General features: G+C 48.6%; 1 protein-coding gene across 1 annotated transcript in view; it reads right to left on the reverse strand.

Annotated features, from left to right (window-relative positions):
- ZBTB7C (zinc finger and BTB domain containing 7C) overlaps positions 1 to 21,365 on the reverse strand; it is a 390,531-nt gene extending 369,166 nt beyond the window's left edge. Inside the window, exon 1 of the mRNA XM_055417322.2 lies at positions 21,191 to 21,365. The gene's annotated coding sequence lies outside the window, so the exon portion shown is untranslated. The remainder of the gene's footprint in view (positions 1 to 21,190) is intronic.
- Between the last annotated feature and the right edge of the window lie 5,770 nt (positions 21,366 to 27,135).

The raw sequence follows: 27,135 nt of genomic DNA on the forward strand, positions 1-27,135 counted from the left end.
ACATTGCACATGAAACCAGTTAGTATAACTGATCTAGAACCAGTAGGTACAAAGGGATTGTTAGACAACCACATCGGTATTTACAAAAGATGTTCTCTGAGAGATCAAATGCCATCCCCTCTCATCTTGTTTACAGGATTCATCTGGCCTCCTCCTGCCTCTAGTCTTTATTTGGACCAAGTTATACTGCAGCCCAACCCTCTCTGAGTCATCACACTTTCTAAATAATTGCCCCACAGCCTGATTAATGTGGAGACTTTAGGCTGGAAGGAGCAGGTTAACTGTGCACGTGGCAGAACCACATTTTGTCACTTACAAATTCACAGAGAGATGTTCAGCACCCCATGTGTACAGTTTATGTGTGTTTGTATGGTGGGCCTGCCTGTTGACCTTGTGCGCTCCTGGGGGCCGGCTGCACCTCTACAAATCAGGTCTTAAAAGAGCACGGTGGAGACAGTGGGACTCAGAGACAGATGGAAAGATGTGGATTCAAATCCTGATCAGGCAGCTTCCCAGCGTATGATCCTGAGCCAGGCCTGTCACTTCCCTGATGCCTGGTTTTCTTGCATCCAAAGGGTTGTTGTAAAGATTGAAAATACGTGTGAGCACTTAGCACAGAGAAAATATTAATAAATGGTAGTGATGTCAGGACTGCCCCCCCACCAGGTATTCCCCCTGAGTGGCCTCACAGCTTCAGTCATCCGGACTACCCAGATCCAAACCCCAGTCTCAAGAGGCCAGCTGGAGCTGCATTCATAAGCAGGGAGACTCTCCTGATAAAAAATAAATAACTTGATCAATACAGAAAAGGAGAGCGCTGGGGAAAGCAGGCAGCCATGCTCCTTCATGCCTACTCACCTTGCAGAGCCCAGCACAGGGCCTGACACTCTAAAGCCTTGACACTATTTCTGAATGAGCCACTAAATGGGTGAATGGGAGCTCTCTGAATTCTCTATACACAGGTTTCTCTAGAATCCCTTCTCTACAGAGAGAGACCTATGCTTAGTGAGCAGGAGTCAGAAGACTTCCAGCAGAAAAGTGTGGCTGGTGTATTTAAAGACCCCATCAGTGATTTCAGACGAAACTATGGACGACGGTCACAGGAAGGGTGGGGCTGTCCTGAAAACACTTATTAAAGGAAAATCCACCAGGTTGATCAAAGACACTGTCGCCTTTTGGTGTTTTCATTAAATCAGTCGTTTTTTAATTACAAAAGTAATATATGTTCATACTAGAAAAATCAGAAAACACAAGCTAAAACAAAAAGTGTTAATCTTTTTAAAGATTTATTTTATATTGACTATTTTTTAAAGTCTTTACTGAATTTGTTACAATATTGCTTCTGTTTTGTGTTTTTTTTTTTTTCTTTGAACACAAGGCATGTGGGATCTTACTTAGCTCCTCAACCAGAGATCAAACCAGCACCCCTGCATTGGAAGATGAAGTTTTAACCAGTAGACCACCAGGAAAGTACTCCCAAAATGTTAATCTTAACAATATTTTAACATTCATTATTCTAGACTTTTTCTATACATAGATACATTTTTCTTGTCAAAAAATGGCGTCTTTTTTTTGCGAAGCAATTTATCTCTTTCATCTTTTCCAAAGCACTAGATATTCTCCGTTAAATTTATTTTCCCTTGATCTAGAAGAGAGTTTCGATTTTTAAAATTAGTCTTTTAATGCATACAAACATCATAAAAGTAAGACATGGTCAAAAAAAGTCAAAGAGTAACAAAGAGTAATAAATGAAATGAAAAATAAAAGCCCCTCCTACTATCATGCCCCATCACAGTCCAAGAGTGACAATTTTTAATAACTGCTGGTGATTGTTTAAAAATTATCATCACAAGAGGTATAGTTATGGCTGATTCATGTTGTTGTATGGCAGAAACCAACACAACATTGTAAAAATCACACACACAAAATTTATAATCACCACGTATCACTTACCTGCTTAAAACCTTCCAACAACCTCACGGTCACAGCAAGTTCCAAGCCCACCCCCAGACCCGCCCGTTCTGAGCCTCCACGTCTCCAGGGACAGACCTAGATCTACAGTCCACCATCTCCAAGGTCCAGAGTCCCTGGCAGGCCATGGCTCTGCATTCATGCTTTGCTCTCCACTCCCGGGAAACCGAGGCAGGAGCGGTAAGAGGGGCAACCTGAGTGAGAGCTGACAGCCTTGGGGCTCCTTCTCCTCTGCCCAGAGGCCCTTACAGTTGACAAAAGGACCCCTTCTCTGGCCCTCACACTCACCTTCATGTGATACAAGGCCAGTGTATGGGGACAAATGGCCTGGTCAAGAAAGTCAGTAAGCTGGGCTTGCAGCAGACAGGGGCTCCAGCCTTCCTTCTGCAAATGACTTGTTATGTGACATAAAATCTCCCAGCTTCCATTTCCTCATCAATAAAATGAACCAAGTGGACTAGACTAGCCAACTCTTCCAGTGTTAGCGCTCAGTGCCTGAGAAGCTGGGCCATGGTCATCTGGGTGATGACCACCACATACATGAAGGCAAACTGCACCTGCCCAGGGAAGGAAGTCCTCTGCGTGGCACGGCCCTGCACTAGACTCTGCCTGCATGGTGTCTCTCAGCCTCCTTTACTCTCAAGAACTCCGTGAAGTAGGTAATTTTCCACCCCGATTTGACTCCACAAGAAAAAAGAGGCTCAGAAATCTTAAGTAAGAGGTTCAACTTCCCATGACTGCTAAGTGGCAGAGCCAGGGGTTAAAGCCAGTCAATCTGTTTCTCGGGTTCTCTTTTATGCTCTTTCTGAGTGAAGTTCATTGGATTTGGGGGTTGTTTTGAAGCACATGTAATAAAATTTTATTAGAAATGTATGGAAATATTTTAAGCTTAACGTGTTATAAGGCAAAGTATAATGTCCAATTTATTGGATTTTTGATATGCAATTCAGTCAACTCTATATTCTACAGGATAATAAAATTCTTCATTAAATTAACTGGACATGACTTAACCAATTATGACATTGACAAAACAATGCAGAACCAGTATTCTGACCCTCAGCGGTTATCCGTCGATCATGGCTTAACACGCCCCTCACTCTTCCTACAGCTATGGTTCTCAAAGTGGAGAGTGCATTAAAACCTCCAGGAAAGCTGGTTAAACTCCAGGTCACTGGGCCCACGCATAGCAGTTCTGCCTCAGATGGTCTTAGTGGGATGGGGACTGAAAATCTGCATTTCTTACCAGCCCCCAGGAGATCTGGGGGCCCCGTTAGAGAGTCCCTGCTCTCGGACACCCCTGTCCTCTTGGCTCATCCAGCCCCTACAGGCTCAAGCATCCCACTGTCCAGCTGGAAAGGCCACTGTTTAGCTGTCACGATTTTGCTCCTCTCTTCGAGTTTGCTGTCTACCTACTTCTCCCCCTCTGGCTTCAGCACAAGGGAAAGCTTGGCTTTCTGCCCCATTAGTTGGCTTTCGGCTCCACACCAGCTGGCAAAGGCTGAAAGGGAAAACCTCTAAGTAAGCACCCTAGCAGGGCGAATTCCCTTGAATCAGAGGGAAGGACTGTTCGTCTTTCAAAGCATAAGATCTCCCCTTTCCACTACACATTGGGTATATCTAATAGCTACTTGCATCTACATGCAATTGGTTTCTTCACTAGCTTTTTTTTTTTTTTGCACAGTTCTGAATTCTTCAAGATGAAATGCTCTTTTTTTTGCCCCTCAAACATCATTTTCTGAGAACTTTCTTTTAAAACACATACACGCCCCAACAAAACACAACCAGGATACACAACAGAGGTTTCTACACAGAAGTCCAAGTACAAGCTATGGCTATTTCTCTGTTTGGCTTAATCTCTTCATTTGGACTTGTCGGATATAATCAAAGGATTGCTGCTTCAGGAATAAAGGTCTGAGGGAGCGGGTTCTTCACTTGACCTCTGCTCCTTTCAGGATTCCTAGATGATGAGAGGTGATGAGAAAGGACAGCAGGGCATCCTCACCAAGACGCTTTAAAGCAGAAAAAGACAGCTCTGGAGCAGGGCTGGGGTGGGAGGACATGAGCCGCCTGTAAGGAGATAAATGAGCCTCGGACGACCCCACCACCACCTGCCCTCCTGCCCACCTGCCCTGCCCATGTTAAGCCGTTCCGACTGGGCAGTGCAGTGAAAAGGCAGTGCCACTGTCCTGGATAGTCGCGAGCCCAGGATCTGGCCCCAGGTCTACTGCTGACCAGCAAGTGTCCCTGGACCACATCCTTCAGCCCAAGGACAGTGTCTGGTTGTGTGTATATAGGGGCACTGGCCTGGATGACCTCCGAAAGCCACTGCAACAGTCTGTGAGTGAGAACAGGAAACAGTGTTAGCCAAATGTGCCAATGAATATGCTTTTGATGTGACAATACCTCTGCCCTTGTGAACTGTTAATGACCAGGGAGTCAATAACATATATATATATATATATACATATATATGTATATATGCACACATATAACATTCCCTGATATACATATACGTAGAAATATATATGTATGTTGTTAAAAATTAATCATTGCGTGGTAAACCTAAAGTAAATTCTGTGGCATATAAATTATACCTCAATAAAGCTGTTACAATGTTTTTAAAAGAGAATTTTTATAAAGTTAACTTTTCATTTAATTCTTCTGCAATTAAACTCTGAATCAAAACTAAACAAAGTTTCCATCAGGACAGCTTCAAGATGAACACACACAAGCACATACACACACAGACACACACATAGGAATAAAGCAGACATTTCTAAGTAACAATAAGCCACAGAGGGCAGAACCCAAGAAGCAGCAAGGTGATCATAAGCACCCTGAGGTCAGCAACCCCAGCACCTGAGTTACAGACGCTGTCATTTCAGCATCTAGAAAATGATGCCCTTTGTTCAAGGAATCTGCCTGCAATGCAGGGGACCTGGGTTCAATCCCTGGGTCAGGAAGATCCCCTGGGGAAGGGAATGGCAACCCACTCCAGTATTCTTGCCTGAAGAATCCCATGGAAAGAGGATCCTGGTGGGCTACAGCCCATGGAGTCACAAAGAGTTGGACCCAATTAAGTGACTAAACACTTTCTTTTTGCTTGAAGGAAGCCAGAACCTTTCTAGATATTCTAAAGGGCATACAGTGCCCAGTCTTCAGGGCAGCATTTACTTTCTGACTGAACATCAAAAGGGCAAAATAGACCAGACAATGAATAAAGCCACTGGAATTCTTTTCCAGCCCTGGCCAGTTCCACAGCCCAGGTCAGTCCCATGACGGTGAACTTCCGCAGCATCTCTGTTGCAGCCATGGCACTGGAAGACTCCTAAGGCTCAGCTATTTAACTCCCCCCCACACACTGAAATAGGGCATAATAGACTTCAATTTAGGATTTCCCTGATGGCTCAGTGGAAAAGAATCCGCCTACAGTACAGGAGACTCGGGTTCAATCCCTGGGTTGGGAAGATCCCCTGGAGAAGGAAATAGCAACCCACTCCAGTATTCCTGCCTAGGAAATCCCATGGACAGAAAGGAGCTTGGCAGGCTACACTCTATGGGATCACAGAAGAGTCAGGCATGACTTAGCAACTGAACAACAACAGATTTCAATTTGGCGTCCTTTTTTTTTTCCTGAACTTCAAAAAGAAAATCTCTACTTGACTGTTTTTAAAATTCAGGTGCCTTCTACTTGTAAGATCTTAAAAACATGTAAGTTTCTTTTTTTCCTTCTGCTCTATTTTGTTTGGTCAAATCAAGGCTGCCACTGGCAGATTCTCTAACGACTGATTAGAGAATGGGTGTGGGTGGCTGGATTTTCCGGTGATATTAGCTTGAAAGGGCAATTTGTGAAGAGCTCTCTGCCGTGTCAGGAGCGCAGCTAAGCCAGACACACGGCAGATGACTGAAGGTGCGGGGTGGGGTGAGGGGTGAGCAGCGAGGGATCCAAACCAGGGGAAGATTAGATGTGGTGGCTTCATCTATTTTGACAAATCTTTTCTTTTTAATCATCTGTAATAAGACCACAGTACATTGTGCCAAGTGTACGATATATTTTGGAAAGGTAATGAAGTCTAAGGAAATAGGCAGCATAACTCAGCTTCCATCTATTAAATCCTTGCTGAGAAGTAAAGCCAGAGGTGTGTGTGTGTGAGGAGAGAGAGAGAGAGAAAATTATAGGGCTGGTACATTAGTAGGGGCAAACACTAGCCCGGTTCTACTACTACATCGAGATTTAGAACATCAGAGTACAGTGACTACATTTTTCTGTAGAGATCTTTACAGCTATTTGAAATTATGAACCCATAATATGCAAATGCACGGGGCTAAGAAATACATGTTCTTGGCAGAGACTGAAGATGTTATAATGTGTGCTGTAAACGGCCCCGTGTATGTGTATAAAATCAGTGCGCACACACTAACTGGTCGATTATCCCCTCTAAAACCACACATAAATTCTCCTGACAGGAACTGGAATTCTGCATACATCCCAAGAATGAACAGACTCTTAATGTGCTGTGTGTGTATATGAAGGATGGAATATAAAAAAAATTTAAAAAACAACAACAGTGGCATGGGTCACCAGGCTACGAGAGCTTTCTGACTTTCGAGCGTGACCACAGAGGGACTGGGGGTTTCCTTTTGAATATGATAATTATGACATTAGTAGTAATCGATACTATTTATTGAGTTCTGGGCTCTGCGAGAGCCAGTATGCTGGGTACTTTCCATTTAAGAAGGGAAAGAGAAAGGTGAGGGGGAGAATGGGGTAGAAGGGATGGGAGGAGAGAGAGAGGGGTGTGTGTATGTTGTTTTGAAATGCTTTACCACTGTGGCAAGTGCTACTTTCCCCAGGGATGTCCCAATTTACAATGGTGAAAATGCTAGCTTGTCCACAAGCTAACAGGAAGAGGTACCAGGTCACTCTGGTATCCCAAGGCAGAGTCCTGGTACAGAAGATGTGTCCTTTTGTGGTGTGACTACCTCGGACCTGGACTCAAGACCTAGCCATGCCCGAGTAAAGAACAGAAAACTAGGGAAGTGCACTCCAGAATCTGAGAAGAGATAACAAATTCCCAAAATAGAACGGTGCTGAGTCAGGGCTATACAAACGCAGGGTCTTGAAAATTGTAAGGAAGGAACAGAAAAGCCTCTGGTTACACAATGGCTTCTAATGACTTCTGCAAATAAGTGACGCTCAGCGAGGTGGCTCAGTCTGGTGCATCAGAATCTGTCATGAGGAGTTTCTGGCAAAGCAATGGAAATAAAACATAGCGTGATTTAGTTTTCTATAATGTAAGCAGAAATAGCAGTTTATCAAATAATTCACTTTTACAACCTTTCTCGCCAGTCCCACGCCCTTAGGAAAGCATCTTAGGAAAACACGCCAGGGCCCCAGGTAGACAAAGGCAATCACACGCTCATTGGTGTCCCCGTGGCTGGCAAGGAGAGGGACTGGGATCTCACTCTCTGCTTTCTCATCCATACCACCCAGCTTGTGAGCACAGATGCCAAGTTCTCAGAAAAAAGCTGAAATCTGACTTATGAGATGATTTGCAAAATAGGCACAAGCACATCCCACATCAGAGCTAAGCCAGAAACAGGAAATGTTTTCCTCCCCTCGGGGTGCTTTCCACATTCTATAAGAGTCAGGGCAAGAAGCCTAAGAAGATGGCCGTAACTTCTTCAGATTCAAACCTACTAAGACTTCGTTCATTCCCAGTGCTAAAGGCAGTCAGAAAAACAACAGGTGGGCTTTTGTGTTCAAGTGGTTTCTATTTATGTATAAGTTAGTACCAGGACAGAGAACCCTGAGACTACAAAATGGACAGAAATCTACTGGAGGATCTTACGAAAACTTGGGCGTTGGAATGTGGTCCTTGAAGCTTTCCAGCACATCACACAGTCTAACCATTACTCAGGATTTACCAGCCCTCACATCCTTTCCTCTGCTCCTGTCCGGTCACCACTCCAGCCCCACATACAACTAGGCCCCCAGCCCAGAGGGTGTAATGAAAGAGGGATTCCCATCCTTCACGGTGAGTCACAAAGTGCTTAGCAAGTCATGTGACTCTCACAGAAGCCGGAATACAGAACCATGATTCTGCCAGATGAGAAAACACAGACAGACGCACGCCTCTGGGATGTCTGAAAACCTGAGCCCAGCGGCTTGATATTCCTTCATGCTGGTAGTTGCATTTTTACAACAGTGCCGTGCATGGGCATGCATGCTAAGTTGCTTTGGTGGTGTCCGACTCTTCGCGACCCTATGGACTGTAGCCTGCCAGGCTCTTCCATCCATGGGATTCTCCGGGCAAGAATTCAGGAGTGGGTTGCCATGCCCTCCTCCAGGGGATCTTCCCGACCCAGGGATGGAACCCGCATGTCTTATATCTCCTGCATTGGCAGGCGGGTTCTTTACTATTAGAGCCACCTGCCATAACTGTGTCCAAAAATAATTTCCCAAAATGTCATAAGACAGAGATACTGGTCAATGGATAAAAGTCATCCCAGTTTGGTTCTGGACTGAAATACATGGTTTTAATACTTGGTATCAAGTGGATTGTTGTTGCTGTTCTTTAGTCGCTAAGTCATGTCTGACCCTTTGTGAATGTACTGGACTGAATGTACCCTGCCAGGCTCCTCTGTCCATGGGATTTCCCAGGCAAGGATACTGGAATGGGTTGTCATTTCCTTATTCAGGGGATCTTCCCAACCCAGGGATCAACCCCACATCTCCTGCATTGGTAGGCAGATTCTTTACCACTGAGCCACCAGGGAAGCCCAGAAAATGGATCATCTCTTCCTAAATTCTTAAGGCTTAATGGGAAAATTGATATTACTGCATCCCCTGAAGCAAACCAGAATTGAATTAAACCAGTAAAAAAAAAAAAAAAAAAAACAGAGTGAACAGGATAGAGGGGCAAACAGCCAGGGAATTGAGATTTACTGCAATTACTCCTCCAAGTCTCACCCCCTTAACCAACTGTATTTCCTCTTGCTTCCTACGTGGGCTTTTCTGCAAAGAGGGAACTTCTTGGCAGAACATGACATAGAGCGCACGGGTCCCACCACCATTCCTGTGCACAGGCTGTTTCTCCCTGAACCATCCCTGGGGATCTCAGTGTCAATTTAGGTGCAGAGGGCAGAAGATGGGCTCTGAAATCTGAGCTCTGTTAACTGGGAATAATAATGCCAAACGTACGTTCCTGTGGGACTGAATGGGGATACCACACCGGGGCAGTGTCTGCCGTGGAGCTGTCACTAAACTGACGTTAGTGTCCATCCTCCTCCTACCATGCTCCCTTTCTGAGGTTCATCACACGTCTCACATCCTGTCGGCTCCAGGCTGACAACCTCTCTTTTCCGTAAAGTCTTACAGTTCTTACAAGACAAACTGCATCACTCAGCTCTTCAGCATTAAGCCTGTGTATATCTTATATACGTCATCATTTTCCCAGCCAGGTTTTCAGATCCTTGAGGGAGACCATGTCCTGGGCTTCTTCTGATGCTCTGCAAGAGCTTGTGCTGTGCTTAGTTGCTCAGTTGTGTCTGACTCTTTGAGACCTCACGGATTGTAGCCCACCAGGCTCCTCTGTCCATGGGGATTCTCCAGGCAAGAATACTGGAGTGGGATGCCACGCCCTCCTCCAGGGGATCTTCCTAACCCAGGAATCGAACCCAGTTCTCTTGCATTGCAGATGAATTCCTAACTGTCTAAGCCAGCAAGGAAGCCCTTAAGACACATGGACGCTCCAGTGCACCTTGTTTTCTCTGTGGGATCCCAGTTTCCCTCCCTCACCCCACCCGCGCATCTATACAATCAAGAATTCTCTGTGATGGGCAGTTTCTAGGGCCAGCCTGGAATGCTCCAGCAACTTCAGTTGGTTGCCTTCCAGCCTACTGATAAAGGTTTACCTTCAGGCCACTTCGGGTAAGTATTCTGAGCCCCCAAGAGAACAGGCTGGAAGGACTGGGGCCAGGGTTCCTGAAAGGAGAGGCCCTCAGTCCAGGAGGGAAGCACAAAGCTTCACACACACAGGGACAGCCCACAAGGCTCCAGTTCAAGTGGGTCGAGGGTGCCTCCTTCAACACAGCGGGGTTGATTTCCCCCCTTTAACCCCAATCCCTTCAGGCTGCTCTGTGTCTGCAGGCTGCTCTGCCATCTCTGCCCATCTGCTGAGAAGGGCTTGGCCTCAGGGAGAGCCTTGCTCTCCAGACTGCAGACCTCTCTGTTTTCCTGGGATAAACAGGGGTTTCAAAGCTCCTCAAGGTCAGAAGAAGCACAGTGAGGACACAGTCTGCCTGGCTGACCCAGGGTCCCAGACCCTGCCTTATGGAGGACCTTGCAGATGGATGGTGACCTAGAGAGGCAGGTGAGTGGGACCAAGGACATGGTGCCACAAGCTTGGGCTTCCCTGGTGGCTCAGATGGTAAAGAATCTGCCTGCAATGAGGGAGACCTGGGTTCGATCCCTGGGCTGGGAAGATCCCCTGGAGAAGGGAATAGCTACCCACTCCAGTATTCTGGGCTGGAGAATTCCATGGACAGAGGAGCCTGGCTACAGTCCACAAGCTTGGGCAGGAACCCTTGCTGCTCACAGGCAGTCAGTCAGCCCAGAGCCCCTCCTTGAAACCATGCCCCCACATCCAGTCAAAGGGCCCAACATTCCCTCTCTGGCTCCTACATCCCCTCCATCAAGACTGCCTCCAGAGTGCTGCTTTAACTGTTCTTTCCCTCCATCAAAGTCACCCCCACTCCAACCACAGGCCCAGAACAGGAGTGCGATCCTGTAAGCCTCCTCCTTTTGTGTCCCCCCACCCACTGCCTGGGCCAGTGCCCAGGACACAGCGCATAGTAGGAACTCAAGAAACATTAGCTTAATAATGTCGACCACAGAATTTGTTTCCCAGGAAGCTTGATGGAAAAAAAAAAAAAAGTTTATTCTGCTCTTCATCTTTAAACAATTAACCAATTTTCTTCTTTGAAGCACCTTGCGAACAATAAATCAGCAAGCCTAGAATGCTATCAGTTTGTCTGTATTCAGAAAACTCAAGGTTTGCTTTCATTAAAAAAAAATAATCATTGGGTAAAACCCAAGATTATTAAATAAGCCAAAGATTGGAAACAACCAAAATATCCATCTATAAGGGCCTGGTTAAATAAACCGAGGTACAGCCATATAATGTAATCTATGCAGTCAAAATAAACAAGTAAAAAAGAACAAAAAAGTTCTTAAATAGTCAAAATTTGCTATTCAGTAAATGTAAAGTGAAATAAGAATACATATGGTATGCTTCCATTTAGATAAAAGGCTTTTAAATACACACACATGCAGGTACACACACATACACATATACATATTTTCCAGTACGTGCAGTCAACATCTCTACACCGAAGAGACCAGTAGAAGTGGTTGCCTAGGGATAAGGGGACTAAGAGAGTGAGAGAAAGGCAGTTCACTTTGAATACCCTTTTGTACCTTTTGAATTTTAAACCATGTAAGTACTGACCTATTCGAAAAATTAAATTAGAAATTCAAAGCAAACAATGGGTGGGAAAGTAATAAAAAATCTACTTTAGGAAAACATAAAAGAAAAATCCCCATTTAAAAAAGGTTCAAGGCAGCCTGGCTGAGTCATCTGTTAACTTCGGAGAAAACAAAAACCGAGGCGGCACCCTTGTGTGGCCGAAAGGACACGTGGAAGCCGCTGGCACTGGTCTGCGCTCCTCTCCACTTCCCTGGGGGACCTCAGAGAGGGGCAGGGCCTCTCTGACCCCCTCAGCTTCCTCCTCGGAGAATGGGTTTGCTCAGACCAGCTCTTCGAGCACACAGTCCCGCTCCCATGTGGGAAGAGGGAGTCCCCAGGTGGACCCAGCTAGTTATTCACTGACAATCTAATTTAAAAAGACGAGACACTCCTTAAAAAGGAGAGAGAGTTTCCTTCCCCTCACCGAAGCCTGTGGCAGGCAGATAAAAACCTCAAATCCCTCCTCTCCAGAATGTGATGAAACCAGTGCCTCTGACTCCAAGAGCTTAAAATACATTTGCAGACACACCCTTCCCTCCAAACACACCTGCTGCTTTTTTCCTCTCACTTCCCACATCCTCTCTGGACAGGCCACGTGCCCATTTATGACAGAGCTGAAATATTTCCTTTTTTGTTCTAATATTTCCTGCAGGGCCCCTCCCCCCTCGTATGGCTGCCATTCACAGCCAGCTGGGACGAACAGGGACAGTGCGCAGCTTCAGGATTTAAAGACAATGACAGCATTCATTTTTAAAAAATAACACAGTTAACAGAGGTTCCCCTCCATCCCCAAAACGTACTTTTTAAATAAATGCAACTGACGGCAGTGACTAGATATTGTCCACTCTGGCAGAGGCTTAGAGAGATGTGTGTGTCTCTGTCAACTGTCCAGACAGAACTTTCTAACTAGATGCTTTTAAACATGGAGCCCAGCAGTATTCTCTGTTGCCCTAACTTTTTCTCCAAGCCCCACTTCAAACTTACAACGAGGCTAAATTTGCTTTCCCCGCCTTTTCTACAGGAATGAGGGAAACCAGAGCAAGAATGGCTCTGATATAATACAATCACACTTTTGAGGATGAGAAAATTGAGGTCCACAGTGGAACAGGTCCCAGGAATACACAGTTTGCCCTCCCAGGGCCGGGGTATAAAGTCTCATAGCCCTTTACTTCTTCCCGAATTTGCTTGCTTTTCACACGTTTCCTCCCAGAGGACAGCTTGTGACACGTGGCCTCCTCTGGCCATGCAGAGCCCCCCAGGTAGCCCCAGCTCCCCAAGACTGGCCTTCCAACCTGTTCCCCAGGCTCCCCACCCTGTCTCCAGGGGACTACAGACCCCTTGAAATGTGACTGGTGTCAGATGTTGAAATGGCAATATCTTGGATGTATTGGGTTAAACAAAGTTCAGTTCAGTTCAGTTCAGTCGCTCAGTCGTGTCCGACTCTCCGCGACCCCATGAATCACAGCACGCCAGGCCTCCCTGTCCCTCACCAACTCCCGGAGTTCACTCAAACTCATGTCCATCGAGTCAGTGATGCCATCCAATCATCTCATTCTCGGTCGTCCCCGTCTCCTCCAGCCCCCAATCCCTCCCAGCATCAGAGTCTTTTCCAGTGAGTCAACTCGCTGCATGAGGTGGCCAAAGTATTGGAGTTTCAGCTTCAGCATCAGTCCTTCCAATGAACACCCAGGATTGATCTCCTCTAGAATGGACTGGTTGGATCTCCTTGCAGTCCACGGGACTCTCAAGAGTCTTCTCCAGCACCACAGAAAACAAACAAACAAAAAAACACCCTCACCCACAGCCCCCCCCCAAAAAGAGAAAAAAACATTAAAATGTGACTGCTAGAAATTTTAAATTACCTGCAGGACTCACATTATATCTTTAGTAGACTGTGCTGCTCTAGGTCATAAGCCATTTATCCCAGTCATCAAAACTGACCTGTCTCGTGTCCAAGTTTCTGCACAGCCATTTTCTAAAGACCAGCCATGCCAGGCATTCCTGAGCAGATCGTATGCCCCAGACGCACACTGACACTGAGACTCTGAATAATCCTCACAGTGACTGCAAAGAGTGCTTCTCCCCTTCTGAAGCAGGTGGGAGAGAGAGATCCGGTCACCCTACAAGTGACATTAATTCTACCTGAGCGCTGGCTTCCCAACAGTCATCTGTCTTGGAGGATTTTTATGCCTTAAAGTATAGTGGTAGCTTGGGGAGGAAGAGAAGGTGGAGGAGAAGAAAATTAAGTCTTGAATCCTCTTCAACACAAATCCTTGGTCTCCTCCCAAGTCAATAACTGCAGCTTCCACGTGGGGACCCCTCTTCCTGGTCAGGAACTGTGCCGAGTGCTATATGAGCATCATCTCACCCCATTCTCTCAGCAGCCCTATGGAGTGGGTTATCTCTGTTTTCTAGATGAGGAAACTAAGAGTTAGAGAGGTCAAGTAACATGCCCAAGGTGACCGGGGGAAAGAGGCCAAGCCACAGTGTTCAGGTCTGATCAGCTCGCTCCTCACCACCCCTGAACCCTTCTCGGCCTCCTCACCTGCAGGATGGGGACAACACCTGCCTGAGGCAAGGTTGGAAGCCCCATGGTCCCCAGGGACCCTTCCTCCCCTGGGAGTAGGTTCTGGGCTCCTGATGAAGTGCTGGTTGGAAGAATCTCCACTTCCAGTCACTCTCTGGATGGGCAACACCCCACATCCTAGGCGAACAACCTGTTCCCACACTCTTGACCTTGAGTTTCCTCCTGCCTGGGTGCCCTCAAGTTCCTGTCTCACAGAATTAAGTGTCTCTCAGCTCTTATATCAAGACTCCATCTAAACTTCATCTCTTCCAAAAATCCATCAAAACTATTAAGGCAGAAAGCTGCCCTTTCCTACTCTGCTTTCCAGATGGTGATGCTGTTCCTCAGGGTCCTGAACTCCCTCCCCAGCAAAACTCACTCTCAGAAGAAGCCTTGACATCAACAGACTTAACCAGGGTCTCTCTCAGGAAGTATTATGCATTTAACTCACTCAGCAAAATGTATCTTGAGCATCCTTTGCCCACCAGGCGTTCTTTGGACCCTGAGCATAGCAGTGACAGTGACAAAGTCCCTGGGCTTCTGAAGGTTTCCCCCAAATAGTGATGCCCTAAACACGCTATTCCAACCATCCTGGTTCATACTTCTGAAGTTTCTGCTGCTGTTATTTGTAGGTCAAGGAATGATTAGCTAATGGGCACTGGGTATGGTTTGTGTTTTGTAACGGTAAAGTATGATACATTACTTGAAGGAATGCTGCTGCTGCTGCTGCTAAGTCGCTTCAGTCGTGTCCGACTCTGTGCGACCCCATAGACGGCAACCCACCAGGCTCCGCCTTCCCTGGGATTCTCCAGGCAACACAATCATAAAAATCTGTTTCTAAAGAACACTGTGGCATTGGTAAATGTAACAGAACCCTCAGTAAGGGACAGCTTGCAACACTGTATACAAGTGGCCCTTAACAAGGTGACAGAGGGAGGTCCTTAGTGAGAAAGACCTTTCTAGCCAGGCTTGCCTGGCTTAGCGGTAAAGAATCTGCCTGTAATGCAAGAGACACAGATTCAATCCCTGGGTTGGGCCTGGGTTGGGAAGATCCCCTGGAGAAGTAAATGGAAACTCACTCCAGTATTCTTGCCTGGGTAATTTCATGGGCAGAGGAGCCAGGTGGGCTACAGTCCATGGGTCGCAAAGAGTTGGACACGATCGAGCAACTGAACCACCACCACACCTTTCTAACCATATCCAGTGTTAGGAGTGGCGCAGGAGGGCGCTGATTTCCTCATTCAAACTGTGGATGGTAAAGTCTACTGAAATGTTCTCAGCCAGTAAGGAGACCTGGAAAATCCATTTTCTTCTAAGTATCAGTGGGAGTGTGAATCACTCCCAAATTTCCAGGAAAAAGAAACCTTTCTGTTTATTAAAAACTATGTGGATTTTCAAAGCTGTAGAAAACAACACTCAATCCTAATTATATTTATACGTGAGTAGGTCTCCATGTGTGCTAGTAAATACAGAAAAAAGACTAGAAGGAAATATTCCAAAATCAGGGTGCTGTAGCAGTTTTCTGTTTTAATTTTATACCTTTCCATATTTTCCAAAATTTTTATCATGACCCTATTGCTCTTATAATCAGAAAATAAGCAGCAAACTGAATGCTAATAGTTTTTTAATTTCCTCATGTATCTGTTTTTACAGACACCACTTCAGTGGGGTTTGGAGATCAGCAGGGTGTGAAACTCAAATGAAATTTCCCATTCCTGCAGGACTGTGCATCCCCCCTTGGCCCTGAAGAGAAGCTCTCCCCACATCCACGCTGGCAGCCAGCTGTCCACAGCTGTTCTGAGAAGGGTGCAGATGAATGGAGCTGGTGGAAAAACACAACATTCCTGACTCTCCAAGGATGGCATTATACTTGGAACTCTTGCTCACCAAAGAAGCAAATAAATAGAAGAGAGAGGGGGGTGGCAGTCAGCAAGTGAGAGGAACTTCAGTGCTGGAGGTGGGTCAGTTGCCTAAGTTCATACCATTAGAAAGAAGACCCCTCCACCTAAGCCAACCATCCTCGTCAAATCAGGGTTAAGGCAGCTTGACCACAGGCCTCCTGGGCTGTACCTCTTGAATGCCACCTTCCCATCCTGCCACACATCAAGCTTTACATCTGCCTCTAAGATAAAGGGATTCCCAGCGCAGGGCCCCTGGCTGATTCATCTTCGTATACCTCCTAGCACTAATGTGCATATCAGTATCACCATTCACCAACTGTTTCACCACCTATTCACCAACTGTTTTCTCAGCCACTGCCAGGCACTGTTCTGCCATTGAGAATACATGAAGAGCAAAACAGACAAGCTCCTTGTCTTCATGGAGCTTATATTCCAGTGGGGGAGGCAGACAGTAGGCCAAAGGAGATTATGCCCCAGACAGATTGGGGTGCTATGAAGAATCCATTACTGGGCTCTTTCCATTGAGATCCAATGACAAGGTAAAGCCAGCTGTAGGCAGATCTACAGGAGAACAGACAAAGGAGAAACAGCCAAAGAGAAACGCATGAGCTCCGCATGTTGAAGGAGCAAAAGGGAGCTAGGTGGCTGGAGTACGGTGGGTGGGGGGGATGGTCAGAGAGGAAGGCAGGGGCCAGACCCCAGAGAACCCACAGGAGGGGAGAACACGAGTGGCCCCCCTGCCCCACCACAGCAGACTCCCTCTGCGGCTCCATGAGCATCCGTGAGGCTGGATCGCGCCGTGAGAGCCCATAGAGAAGGACTGCATGGCCGTCAGTTGAATTGATGACTGGGCTCCCATCATCCCGGAGGGCCAATCAGCTCGACTCGGGGCTCTCGAAATGTCTACAGAACCCCCTCTCTTCTCAGCCACACTCTGCTCCCACGTCCTCACCCTCCTGACACCCCCTTCACAGCACCAAGGAGCACAGCGGATGGCAGCCAAGGAGCAACCCTGTCCGCCCGTGCCCAGCCCTCGGCGTGCATTCAGCAAACACTTCCATGCCCAGGCCTTGGGGCAGGCACTGAGGGTGTGAAGAAGAACAACACAAGCCCAGCTTCCAAAAGCTGCCCCAGGCTCGCAGGGCACCACCGTTGGCTGGAGCTCCCCGGCACCCACCTCTCCAGGTGAGCCTCCTTGTAAAACCTTCTGTGAGCGCCTGACTTGGTTCTGAAGGGTGGACTCATTCACTCCAAGGGGTCCTCCCTCCACTGACCCAGGGAGAAGGTAGGCCCAATCTCAGGAATGAAGTTGTAATTGGTGGGGTGGCAGGTCCTATGTCTTTGAAGACACTGATGTTTGGTGTTGGCTTGAAGAGCGGGAGGGGATGGGGACCACTGGGGACCGGTCTGGGGAAGGGGTTGGGGAGGAGGGAAAACACTCAGACCCCCTCAGTCAGCACTGCACAGAAATGCCACAGCGCATGGTCAGAGAAGACCATGTCTAATTTGTTGCTTTCAGAATCTTCTCGGCATAAAACTCATTGTTGCCCTTATTTGCAGAAGCCAGTTACCCCCGACCTGAGTGGGTTCTTAAGCTCCACCCTGCGAGGTTTCTGGAATGTGCCTCATTTTGTGCAAACAGGGGGTCACTGCCTGAGAAAAAGCGGCCACACCATAGCTCTAGGAAATGCTTGTATCCCAGGTCCCCCAGAACAGCTGAAGCTGCCAGAAGCCCTGCAGGGCCCCTCCACACAGGTCAGGGGTCACTCCAACACCCGCCAGGCAGTGGGCGGCAGGTTTTCTCCCAGTGGGCACAGCCATCCAGGGGAGAAGTCAGTGCCGAGCCTGGTTCCAGACCCTTGAATCTTTTCCTCCCAGGAGGGGAGGAGGGTTATAAATAGCCTGGACTCCTTCAGCCGTCCACAGCACAGATCCCACACCCCCGCCCCAGCCTCGGCCAGCTGGTCCCTCCTCGCCCAAGTTCCCACAGCCTGCTGGAAGAGGGAGGGAATCGGCTCACCCACAGTGGGGGTGGGGAACCAAGCCCTTCAGGGCCCCTCGGGAGCAAGTGGCCACCTATGAATCATCACTGTAACCCTGCCACACCTCTACACCCCTTTAGAATTGCAGGAGTGGAGAGAGGAGAGCGGCTCCCTATGTGACCAGGGAGCCTCTTTCACCCTGGTCTTCTACCACCAGGGGCTTCCCTGGTGGCTCAGTTGTTAAAGAGTCTGTCCGCAATGCGGGAGAGCCCGGTTCAATCCCTGGGTCGGGAAGATCCCCTGGAGAAGGGAAAGGCTACCCACCCCAGTATTCCTGCCTGGAGAACCTCATGGACAGAGAAGCCTGGCAGTCCATGGGTCCATGGGGTCACAAAGAGTCAGACCTGGTTGAGTGACTAACACTTTCACTTTTCACTTTTTCCGTTTCACCCAGGTCAGCCCGGAAACCCCAAGCTGCACCTCAGGGTATGTTAATGCGGTGAATGGAGTTACAGGAATAACATTCTCCCCTCTCTTTGCCTCAGTGTTCCCGCTGTAAGATGAATAAAAGCTGAACTCTGACGATGAGGCACCAATGAGGTTAGCATGCAGCAAAAGGGAAAAGGCACTGTTAAAACACTGTATGACCATGAAGACACCAGATCCCGGCTTCCTCTACAGGAGCCCCAAGCACAACTCTGGGGACACTGATTCTTTGCTGTTTATGAGAGAAGAATTATGCTCAGTAACATTGCCTTAGCCTTGAATTCTTGATATTTCATGCCCTTGAAAGCATAAAACTTACAAAATATTCTCTCTTACAAGTCATTTCTGACTAAAACAGATTGACACACACCACATCCAGAATTATTTTGATTTAATATGCTTCTGCTGGGCTGTACATGACATTTTAGTTTGAAGAATAAGCACGGCCCTAGAATATTCAGGTCTGGGAAGGAAAAAGTCCTCTTAACTGTTTACCACTCAAATCCTTCCCACCCATACACACTGGTAAAAAACAAGTGGCTAAAATTTAAGTGGCCAACTCACAGTTCTTTTTAATTAAGACACTTTGTTTTCTCAATAAAATACAGCGTAAAAAGCATTTACTGAAAACCCACTCATTGATGTCTAATAGCTGTGTCAAATACTCATAACAACATGTATTCCAACACCCCCAGATAATTGCTCGTCTCTCTCATTTAGTATCCACAACAGCACAGCATTTGTGTCCAAGTGTAATTGATCCAGAATTGGGCTCCCTTTCAAAAATATCTGTAAAACCTAATTACCAGGAAAACAGAGTTCTGGCATCCTACGGAAAGTGGGTGCTTCGCAGTGAGACAAGCTGCAAACTCATCTTGGCCAATCAAGGCACATTATGTTACAAAAGGAGTTTAAGGAATCTGGGGTGAGGAGGGAGCAGGGAAAGTTGGGATATTGTCAGACTGGAAATCTGCAGTGACAGTTTTGATTTTTTTTTAAGCCAAGGACAGGGGGCAGGAAATTAGCTGGCAAACACGGATGTAGAAAGTACCAGATAATGAGCCCATGATGGGCTTGGGGTGTGGGGGTGGTATTTCTGATCTCAAGCTCTACAACGCCTTGCTGAAGAAACTCTCTCCACCCTGCTCTGGAAGGTTGATGTCATTTCTAGCCTCCCCCAGCCTCTAACCACTGTGGCAGGTCACTTTCCTTCCCTGAGCCTGAGTCTGCTCATCTGCAAAAATGAGCGCTCTTAATATTTCTAGGGCCTCTTTCAGCTCCAAAATTCTGTGACTTCCTTTACAGCAAAGGGCGGGCTTTCTGCTCAGGTACTTGGTGGGGCTGGGGGGAACAGGGAGTGGGAACGGGACCAGCCAGAATGAAGGACTGAGTGTTTCCAACTCTCATGCAGTTCTGTACGGACTTGCAACACCCGGGTATCAGACTCTTTGGGGATAATGATTTCTTTCAGGCCAGGAACGGACCTACCCGGGTGGTGCTAACCTCGCTGCCCTGGATTCATCGACCTGGCCAATGAGGAACAGGGCCAAACCACTGGACTTCTTGAGGAGCCTCTCTCCCAGAGCCGACCAAGGCACAGCTTCCTCTTCTGAGGGTCTTCCCTTCCCACCGTCATCCCTCTTTCCGTCCCAGAGGCCCCAGAAACCCCAGTCCAGCGAGGCTCCCTGGGCAGGCAGTACACGCCACCAACCCCTGCTTCCCCTCGGTCCTGGACCCTCCACACCTCGGCTTGGGTACCAGCCACCGCAGCTGGATTCAAAGGAAACGAGTTGTTGCCGCTCCGCTTTTCTTGGGTTCCTCCTGGCCCTCTTCCTAACGAAATCAGAGAAGCAGCCCTAATAAAAAAGCAACACAGCGGCCGGAAGACAGTTTGCGAAGGCGTGCCGGGTTCCTTTGCGCGTCTCTAGAAAAAGACTTTGGGTTGACCTCTGCGGGCAACAGATACCCGGCTGGCCCTCGCTTTACTTTTCCCAGACGCGGAGGAACCGTTGCGTGCGCCCATTTCCCGCAACTTCCCAACTGGACAGCAGCATGGGTTTCAGGGTCCTGCAAAGACACCACTTCGAGCAGGCATCTCTAGGAAGTCCTGGAGGCGCATCGCGAGATGCGGGGTCCCAGGTTTCCCAGTCCCTTTCCTAATCTTCAAGGTAAGAGCTCAGTGCGAGTGCCAGAGTCTCAGGAAACCGCCACTCTCCAAAACGTTCCCGCGCATTCCCGGCAGAAGTGCGGTAAAACTTTTGGCAGAAACCACCTGTGGCTGTCGACAGGCCCGCCCCGCCCGGGCCCGAAGGCGCCGCCCAGCCCGGGACAGCATGAGCCCGCAGAAGTTCCCTTCCAGCCCCGCGCGCCACTTCGCTCCGGGCCGCGGTGCCAGCCAGGAGGCGCGGCGCCCGCTCGCTGGCTCGCTCTCCGCTGGCTCTCCCCTCCTCCCTCCCCCCCTCCTCCCGCCTCCTCCCGTTGCATGGCTGCCGCACGGAGCCCCTGAATAGCCACCGCAGCCCCCCGCCTCCTGCCCGCCGCGCCGGGGACGCCCCTGCCCCCGCCGGCGCCCCAGGGCGCGCGGACCGCCAGCCTCCTAGCAACAGCTCGGGAGATCACTCCCCGGCAACAGCGATGTAGAGCCACCCCTCTGGGAGCCTCACGACCCCCCGACCCGCCTCGGCACAAGCGAGGTGCGGGGAAGATCGCGACCCTTGCAGGCGATGCCCCAGCTCGGCACGCGATGCCACTCACCTCTGAGCGCCTCCCACACTTGGCGCCGGGCCGCGGTCCTCGCGTCCTCCTTCGCCGCCGCTGCGGTCCGTCTGTCCCTGCGCGCCGAAGCAGCGCGGGCCGCGCGGCTGTCAGAGTCTCGTGGCCGGGCTGCGCCCGCGGTGTGGAGCCGAGCGGCGGTGGCGGGCGCGCGGCAGCTCCTCCCTCCCCGCGCCGCGCCTCCGCCCTCCCGGCGCCCCGCCTCCCGCGCCTCCGAGGCTGTCAGCCCCGCGCCCCGCGCCCCGCGCCCGCGCTGCCCGCGCCACCGGCTCGGGGTGCGCACTGGGCTAAAGGGCCCGGATGTCTGCGGTCGCCCCTCGCCGGCTCCCGCCCCCTCCCCTGCGCCCCCTCCCCGCCCTGCCACACATGCACTTGCTGCGTCCCAACCTCCTCCTCGGCTCCAATTAATTTCTATTTTGACAGTAACTGTGGCGGCGGGCGGGGCGCCCAGGACCCGCAAGGGCGGCGGGCGGCAGTCAGGACGAGGCGCGGGGGGCGGAGTGGGGGGCCGGGCAGAGCCACCCTTAGCTTGGGGCTCCTCGTCTTTTCTCTTTCTTTCCTTTTTTTCTCTTTGCCTCCTCCAGGATTTAAAGGGACAGCCCCGGCCGAGGCGAGGGGCCAGGCGTCCGCCGTTTCTCCGGTCTCCAGACGCCCTCTGCGGCCCGGCCGGACCCTCCCGCACCCGGAGCACAGGCTCCAGGCCGCCGGGTATTTTTAGGTCCACACCCGGCCCGGGACAGCGGGGCGGCGGAGCTTGGCTCGGTGGCCCCGGCGCACGGCTATTTTTACAGAGTCCGATTGTGGGGGTGGGGGAGGAAATAAAACAACTCAGCAGCTGCTTTTCCAACCGAAAGTCTTAGGGAGCAAGGCGTGGGGGGCTTGAAGTTTCCCTAATGCTCTCCGAATTCCAGAGAGCTCAGAAAGACACCTCTCCGACAACGAGAAACCACAGGCGCGCAGCTCCCCAGAGCTCCCAAATCCCTGCGGGCCTCCCCGCCCTGGAAGGCGCTCGGGCGCAGGGAGCACTCCACCAGCACCCCTCGCCAGCCAGTGTAACCCGCACGCGGTACCGCGTTGGCCTGGGACCGGCCTCGGCCGCGGGTCCCTCCCCTGGACTGCCTAGGGGGCGGGCCTTCCGAAGCATCCAATCAGCCGGCTTCGCAGCCAAGAGGCGGGCCCTGGGAGGACCTGGCTCCACCCCTTCCCGCCAAGCCCCGCCTCCGCGGATAGGGTACCAGCCTGAGCGTCTGAGTGCGAAGCGCAGCGCGGCGGCGAGCGGTGATGGACAGCGCGAAGGGCCCATCCGAGGGCAGAGGAGGGGGCCTTGGTCGCGGAGCGACGGCGTGGCGACTCGAGCAGACCTTCTAGCCACTCGCAGGCCGGGGTACAGGGACGCTCTGCCTTTTTACCACCCCGCCTTCTGCACTCCCATCTGATATAGAAACCCCTGCCCGCTTTGGCAGGCGGGACGTCTGCAACTGTACCCTCGGAGGTTAACCGATCTTCTCCGGACCTCCTCCTTCAGAGGCGGCGAAGTTATCGGTCCTCAAAGTCTCTGAGGAGCTGCGCTTTCCTGAGCCGTGCTTGGCGCCCAGCAGAGACGAGAAAGCGTATCCCGCCCTCCTGTTCTCATCCTATCCATGGACGAATGAGCGGACCATCGAACTCCTGCTGTCTGCGGAGCGTCTATTTATTGAAGATACCCGATGACATCCTTCACAGAACTCACGAAAATAAATGTATGAACCTTTTGCTTGGCGCTTCTTACCAGTGTTGCTCATAAGAAATTGTCCTCGTTTCATTCATTCGTGTAATAAATGCACATTGCATGGTACCACTTTCGTGCAATGAAAACAAGGGGAAAGGCTCTGGAATGGGATGTGACAGCGGAAAGCTAGGCACAAACATGAAGGAAGCGCTGATATGTAGGGCTGTGTACAGTACACTGGCCAGAGGCCTGACTTTTCCTAATAAGAAAATGTCATTCATTTGACAGTTTGAACAACCAGCTATCCAAACTGTTCAAAGGCAGTTTGAAGAAATGTAAAGAAGTCTATCGTGGAAACTAAGAATTTTAGATACAGGATGTCAGACTTCCAAGTAGCTAAAGCAAAATAACATCCTCACTTTAAGCAGCCCTGGGAGCCCTTTCCCTCCTTTTCCTCCCAAATTAGGTTGTCTGTCTCCCTGCTAAATTAGGTTGTCTGCCTCACTTCCTTTCATTAAAGGGTCTTCGGCCATTTGGAAGACTATGGACCCAGCTGATACGGTCACGCTTAAGCCAGACCATGGGGGTGCGTTTAGGGTGTTCCTGGGAGATATGAGCCCTGTGAGACACCTACAGACGATAGGAATGCAGTCCAGGGGGTGAGGACAGCCATGGCAGTGAAAGGGGTGTTTTGTTTAAGAACAAGAAGGATGTGTGTACTAAATTAGAAATGCCTCTAAATCAGAAAGGTTCTCCTCCCTTCTCTGGGTACAGCTGGCTCAGAGCAGATGTTCAGATGGGAATCACTGAATGGCTTTTCGTGTCATGAGCTATGGAAGAAGGGTCCATGTTCTGGACAGTGAGCTACAGGGCTTCTGAACCTAACATACAAGCAAACGTTTTATAAAGTTAAGAGCAATTAGGATGGGACTGGCCTGCATTAGTGATATTACAGAATATTTTTAAAGAGAGCAGCTATTACACTGCATTCACAATTTTTATTCAGTTGTCTTTTTTCCAACAAGACTTCAAGCTCCTTACCCACCTTGATATCCACGTACACTTTGCACCTGATAGGTGCTCATTAAAAGATTAATGAACACAAAGTCATTTCAGAATGGTGGAGTAAGCTGGGTAACACGCACAGATGGAAATCAAGTACACTTTGTGAGACTCATTTGCAATTTACTTGTCTGTACAGAAGTGCAACCGTCAATTTTGCCATACATAATAGGATTTACTGGCTCATGCCAGACTCCTCTCTTTATCGGCCATGTAACCTAGAAAAGCAATTTATTCAATTCCTCAGCGCAATATTTCCAAATATGTAGAACAGAGATATGAGTAGGAACTCTTCTTCACCTTAGGGACGTTAGAATGACCAGCTGAGAAAAGGCGTGGGCAAGTGTTACCCAGTAAATGACATTCCTAAAGGGGCTACTGTGGATCAAGCACTGAGGACTACATTGTAAACTGTCAATATTATTATTGGAATAAATTTTTTTCAGAAATTATCTGAGAATTGGGTTGATATATTTATTTGTGTTATCTGTGTGTTCAAATCCTAAAAGATGATGCTGCAAAAGTGCTGCACTCAACACACCAGCAAATTTGGAAAACTCAGCAGTGGCCACAGGACTGGAAAAGGTCAGTTTTCATTCCAATCCCTGAGAAAGGCAATGCCCAAGAATGCTAAAACTACCACACAATTGTACTCATCTCACACGCTAGTAAAGTAATGCTCAAAATTCTCCAAGCCAGGCTTCAAAAGTATGTGAACCGTGAACTTCCAGATGTTCAAGCTGATTTTAGAAAAGGCAGAGGAACCAGAGATCAAATTGCCAACATCCACTGGATCATCAAAAAAGCAAGAGAGTTGCAGAAAAACATCTACTTCTGCTTTAATGACTATGTCAAAATCTTTGACTATATAGATAACAATAAACTGTGGAAAATTCTGAAACAGATGGGAATACCAGACCATCTGACCTGCCTCTTGAGAAAGCTGTATGCAGGTCAAGAAGCAACAATTAGAACTGGACATGGAACAGCAGACTGGTTCCAAACTGGGAAAGGAGTACACCAAGGCTGTATATTGTCACCCTGATTATTTAACTTATATGCAGAGTACATCGTGAGAAACGCTGGGCTGGAGGAAGCACAAGCTGGAATCAAGATGGCTGGGAGAAATATCAATAACCTCAGATATGCAGATGACACCACCCTTATGGCAGAAAGTGAAGAAGAACTAATGAGAATCTTGATGAAAGTGAAAGAGGAGAGTGAAAAAGTTGACTTAAAGATCAACATTCAGAAAACTAAGATCATGGTATCCGGTCCCATCACTTCATGGCAAATAGATGGGGAAACAGTGGAAGACTTTATTTTGTTGGGCTCCAAAATCACTACAGATGGTGATTGCAGCCATGAAATTAAAAGACACTTAACTCCTTGGCAGGAAAGTTATGACCAACCTAGACAACATATTAAAAAGCAGAGACATTAATTTGCCAACAAAGTTCCATCTAGTCAAGACTATGGTTTTTCCAGTAGTCATGTATGGACTATAAAGAAAGCTGAGCCCTAAAGAATTGATGCTTTTGAACTTTGGTGTTGGAGAAGACTCTTGAGAGTCCCTTGGAATGCAAGGAGATCCAACCAGTCCATCCTAAAGGAGATCAGTCCTGAGTGTTCACTGGAAGGACTGATGTTGAAGGGGACACTCCAATAGTTTGACCACCTGATGCGAAGAACTGACTCATTGGAAAAGACCCTGATGCTGGGAAAGATTGAGGGCAGGAGGAGAAGGACATGACAGAGCATGAGATGGTTGGATGGCATCACTGACTCAATGGACATGAGTTTGGGTGAACTCTGGGAGTTGGTGATGGACCAGGAGTCCTGGCATGCTGCAGTCCATGGGGTCGCAAAGAGTCGGACATGACTGAGTGACTGAACTGAACTGAACTGATTTATCTGTGCCCTAAGGGTGATTAAGAGGTTGATTCAAGAGAAAAGAAAAGGCAGGAATTAACATTTATAGAGCTCCTTGCATTGCTATGTGTTCCTCAGGACAACTGTGTGTGATGCATTTTGTTATGACCATTTATAGATGAGAGGCTTCCCCAATGTCTCAGTGGTAAAGAACCTGCCTGTAATGCAGGAGAGACAGGAGACCTGGGCTCGATTCCTGGGTCGGGAAGATCCCCTGGAGAAGGAAATGGCAACCCACTCCAGTATTCTTGCCTGGAGAATCCCATGGACAGAGAAGCCTGGCAGGTTAGTCCATCTGGTCACAAGTGTCGGACACAACTTAGAGACTAAACCACCACCAATAGTCTATTTTACCACAAGACAGGTGGGACAAGATGCAATCTTGCTTGAGAGGAACTTCCTGGAGAGGGTGGAATTTGATTCAGTCCCTTTAGATTCACATACACTCTCTCTCTCTTTTTAATTTTTTATTTTGAGACCACTTCAGATTTTCAGAAAAGTAACAAAAATAACATAAAAAATTACCATCGGAGAGGATGTGGAAAAAAGGGAACCCTCTTGCACTGTTGGTGGGAATGTAAGCTGACACAGCCACTGTGGAGAACAGTATGGAGATTCCTTTAAAAACTAGAAATAAAATTACTATATGAGCCAGCAATCCCACTACTGGGCATATACCCTGAGGAGACATAATGGAAAAAGACACATGTACCCCAAGGTTCATTGCAGCGCTACTTACAATAGTTAGGACATGGAAGCAATCCAGATATTGCATGGAGGTAACCTAGGTTGTTGGTATTTCTCCTGGCAATCTTGATTCCAGCTTGTGCTTCATCCAACCTGGCACTTCACATGGTGTACTCTCCATAAGTTAAATAAGCAGGGTGACAATACACAGCCTTGTCATAATCCTTTCCTAATACTGAACCAGTCCATTGTTCCATGTCCAGTTCTAACTGTTGCTTCTTGAACTGCATATCAGTTTCTCAGGAGGCAGGTAAGGTGGTCTGGTAGTCCCATCTCTTTAAGAATTTTCCATGGTTTGCTGTGATCCACACAGTCAAAGGCTTTAAGCGTCGTCAATGAAGCAGAAGTAGATGTTTTTTCTGGAATCCCCTTGCTTTTTCTTTGATCCAACAAATGTTGGCAATTTGACCTCTGGTTCTTCTGCCTTTTTAAAATCCAGCTTGTACATCTGGGAGTTCCCGATTCATGTACTATTAAG

The sequence above is a fragment of the Moschus berezovskii genome, chromosome 28 (genome assembly GCF_049115385.1).
Source record: "Moschus berezovskii isolate FMDL1 chromosome 28, NW_MosBer_1.0, whole genome shotgun sequence".
NCBI lineage: Eukaryota > Metazoa > Chordata > Mammalia > Artiodactyla > Moschidae > Moschus > Moschus berezovskii.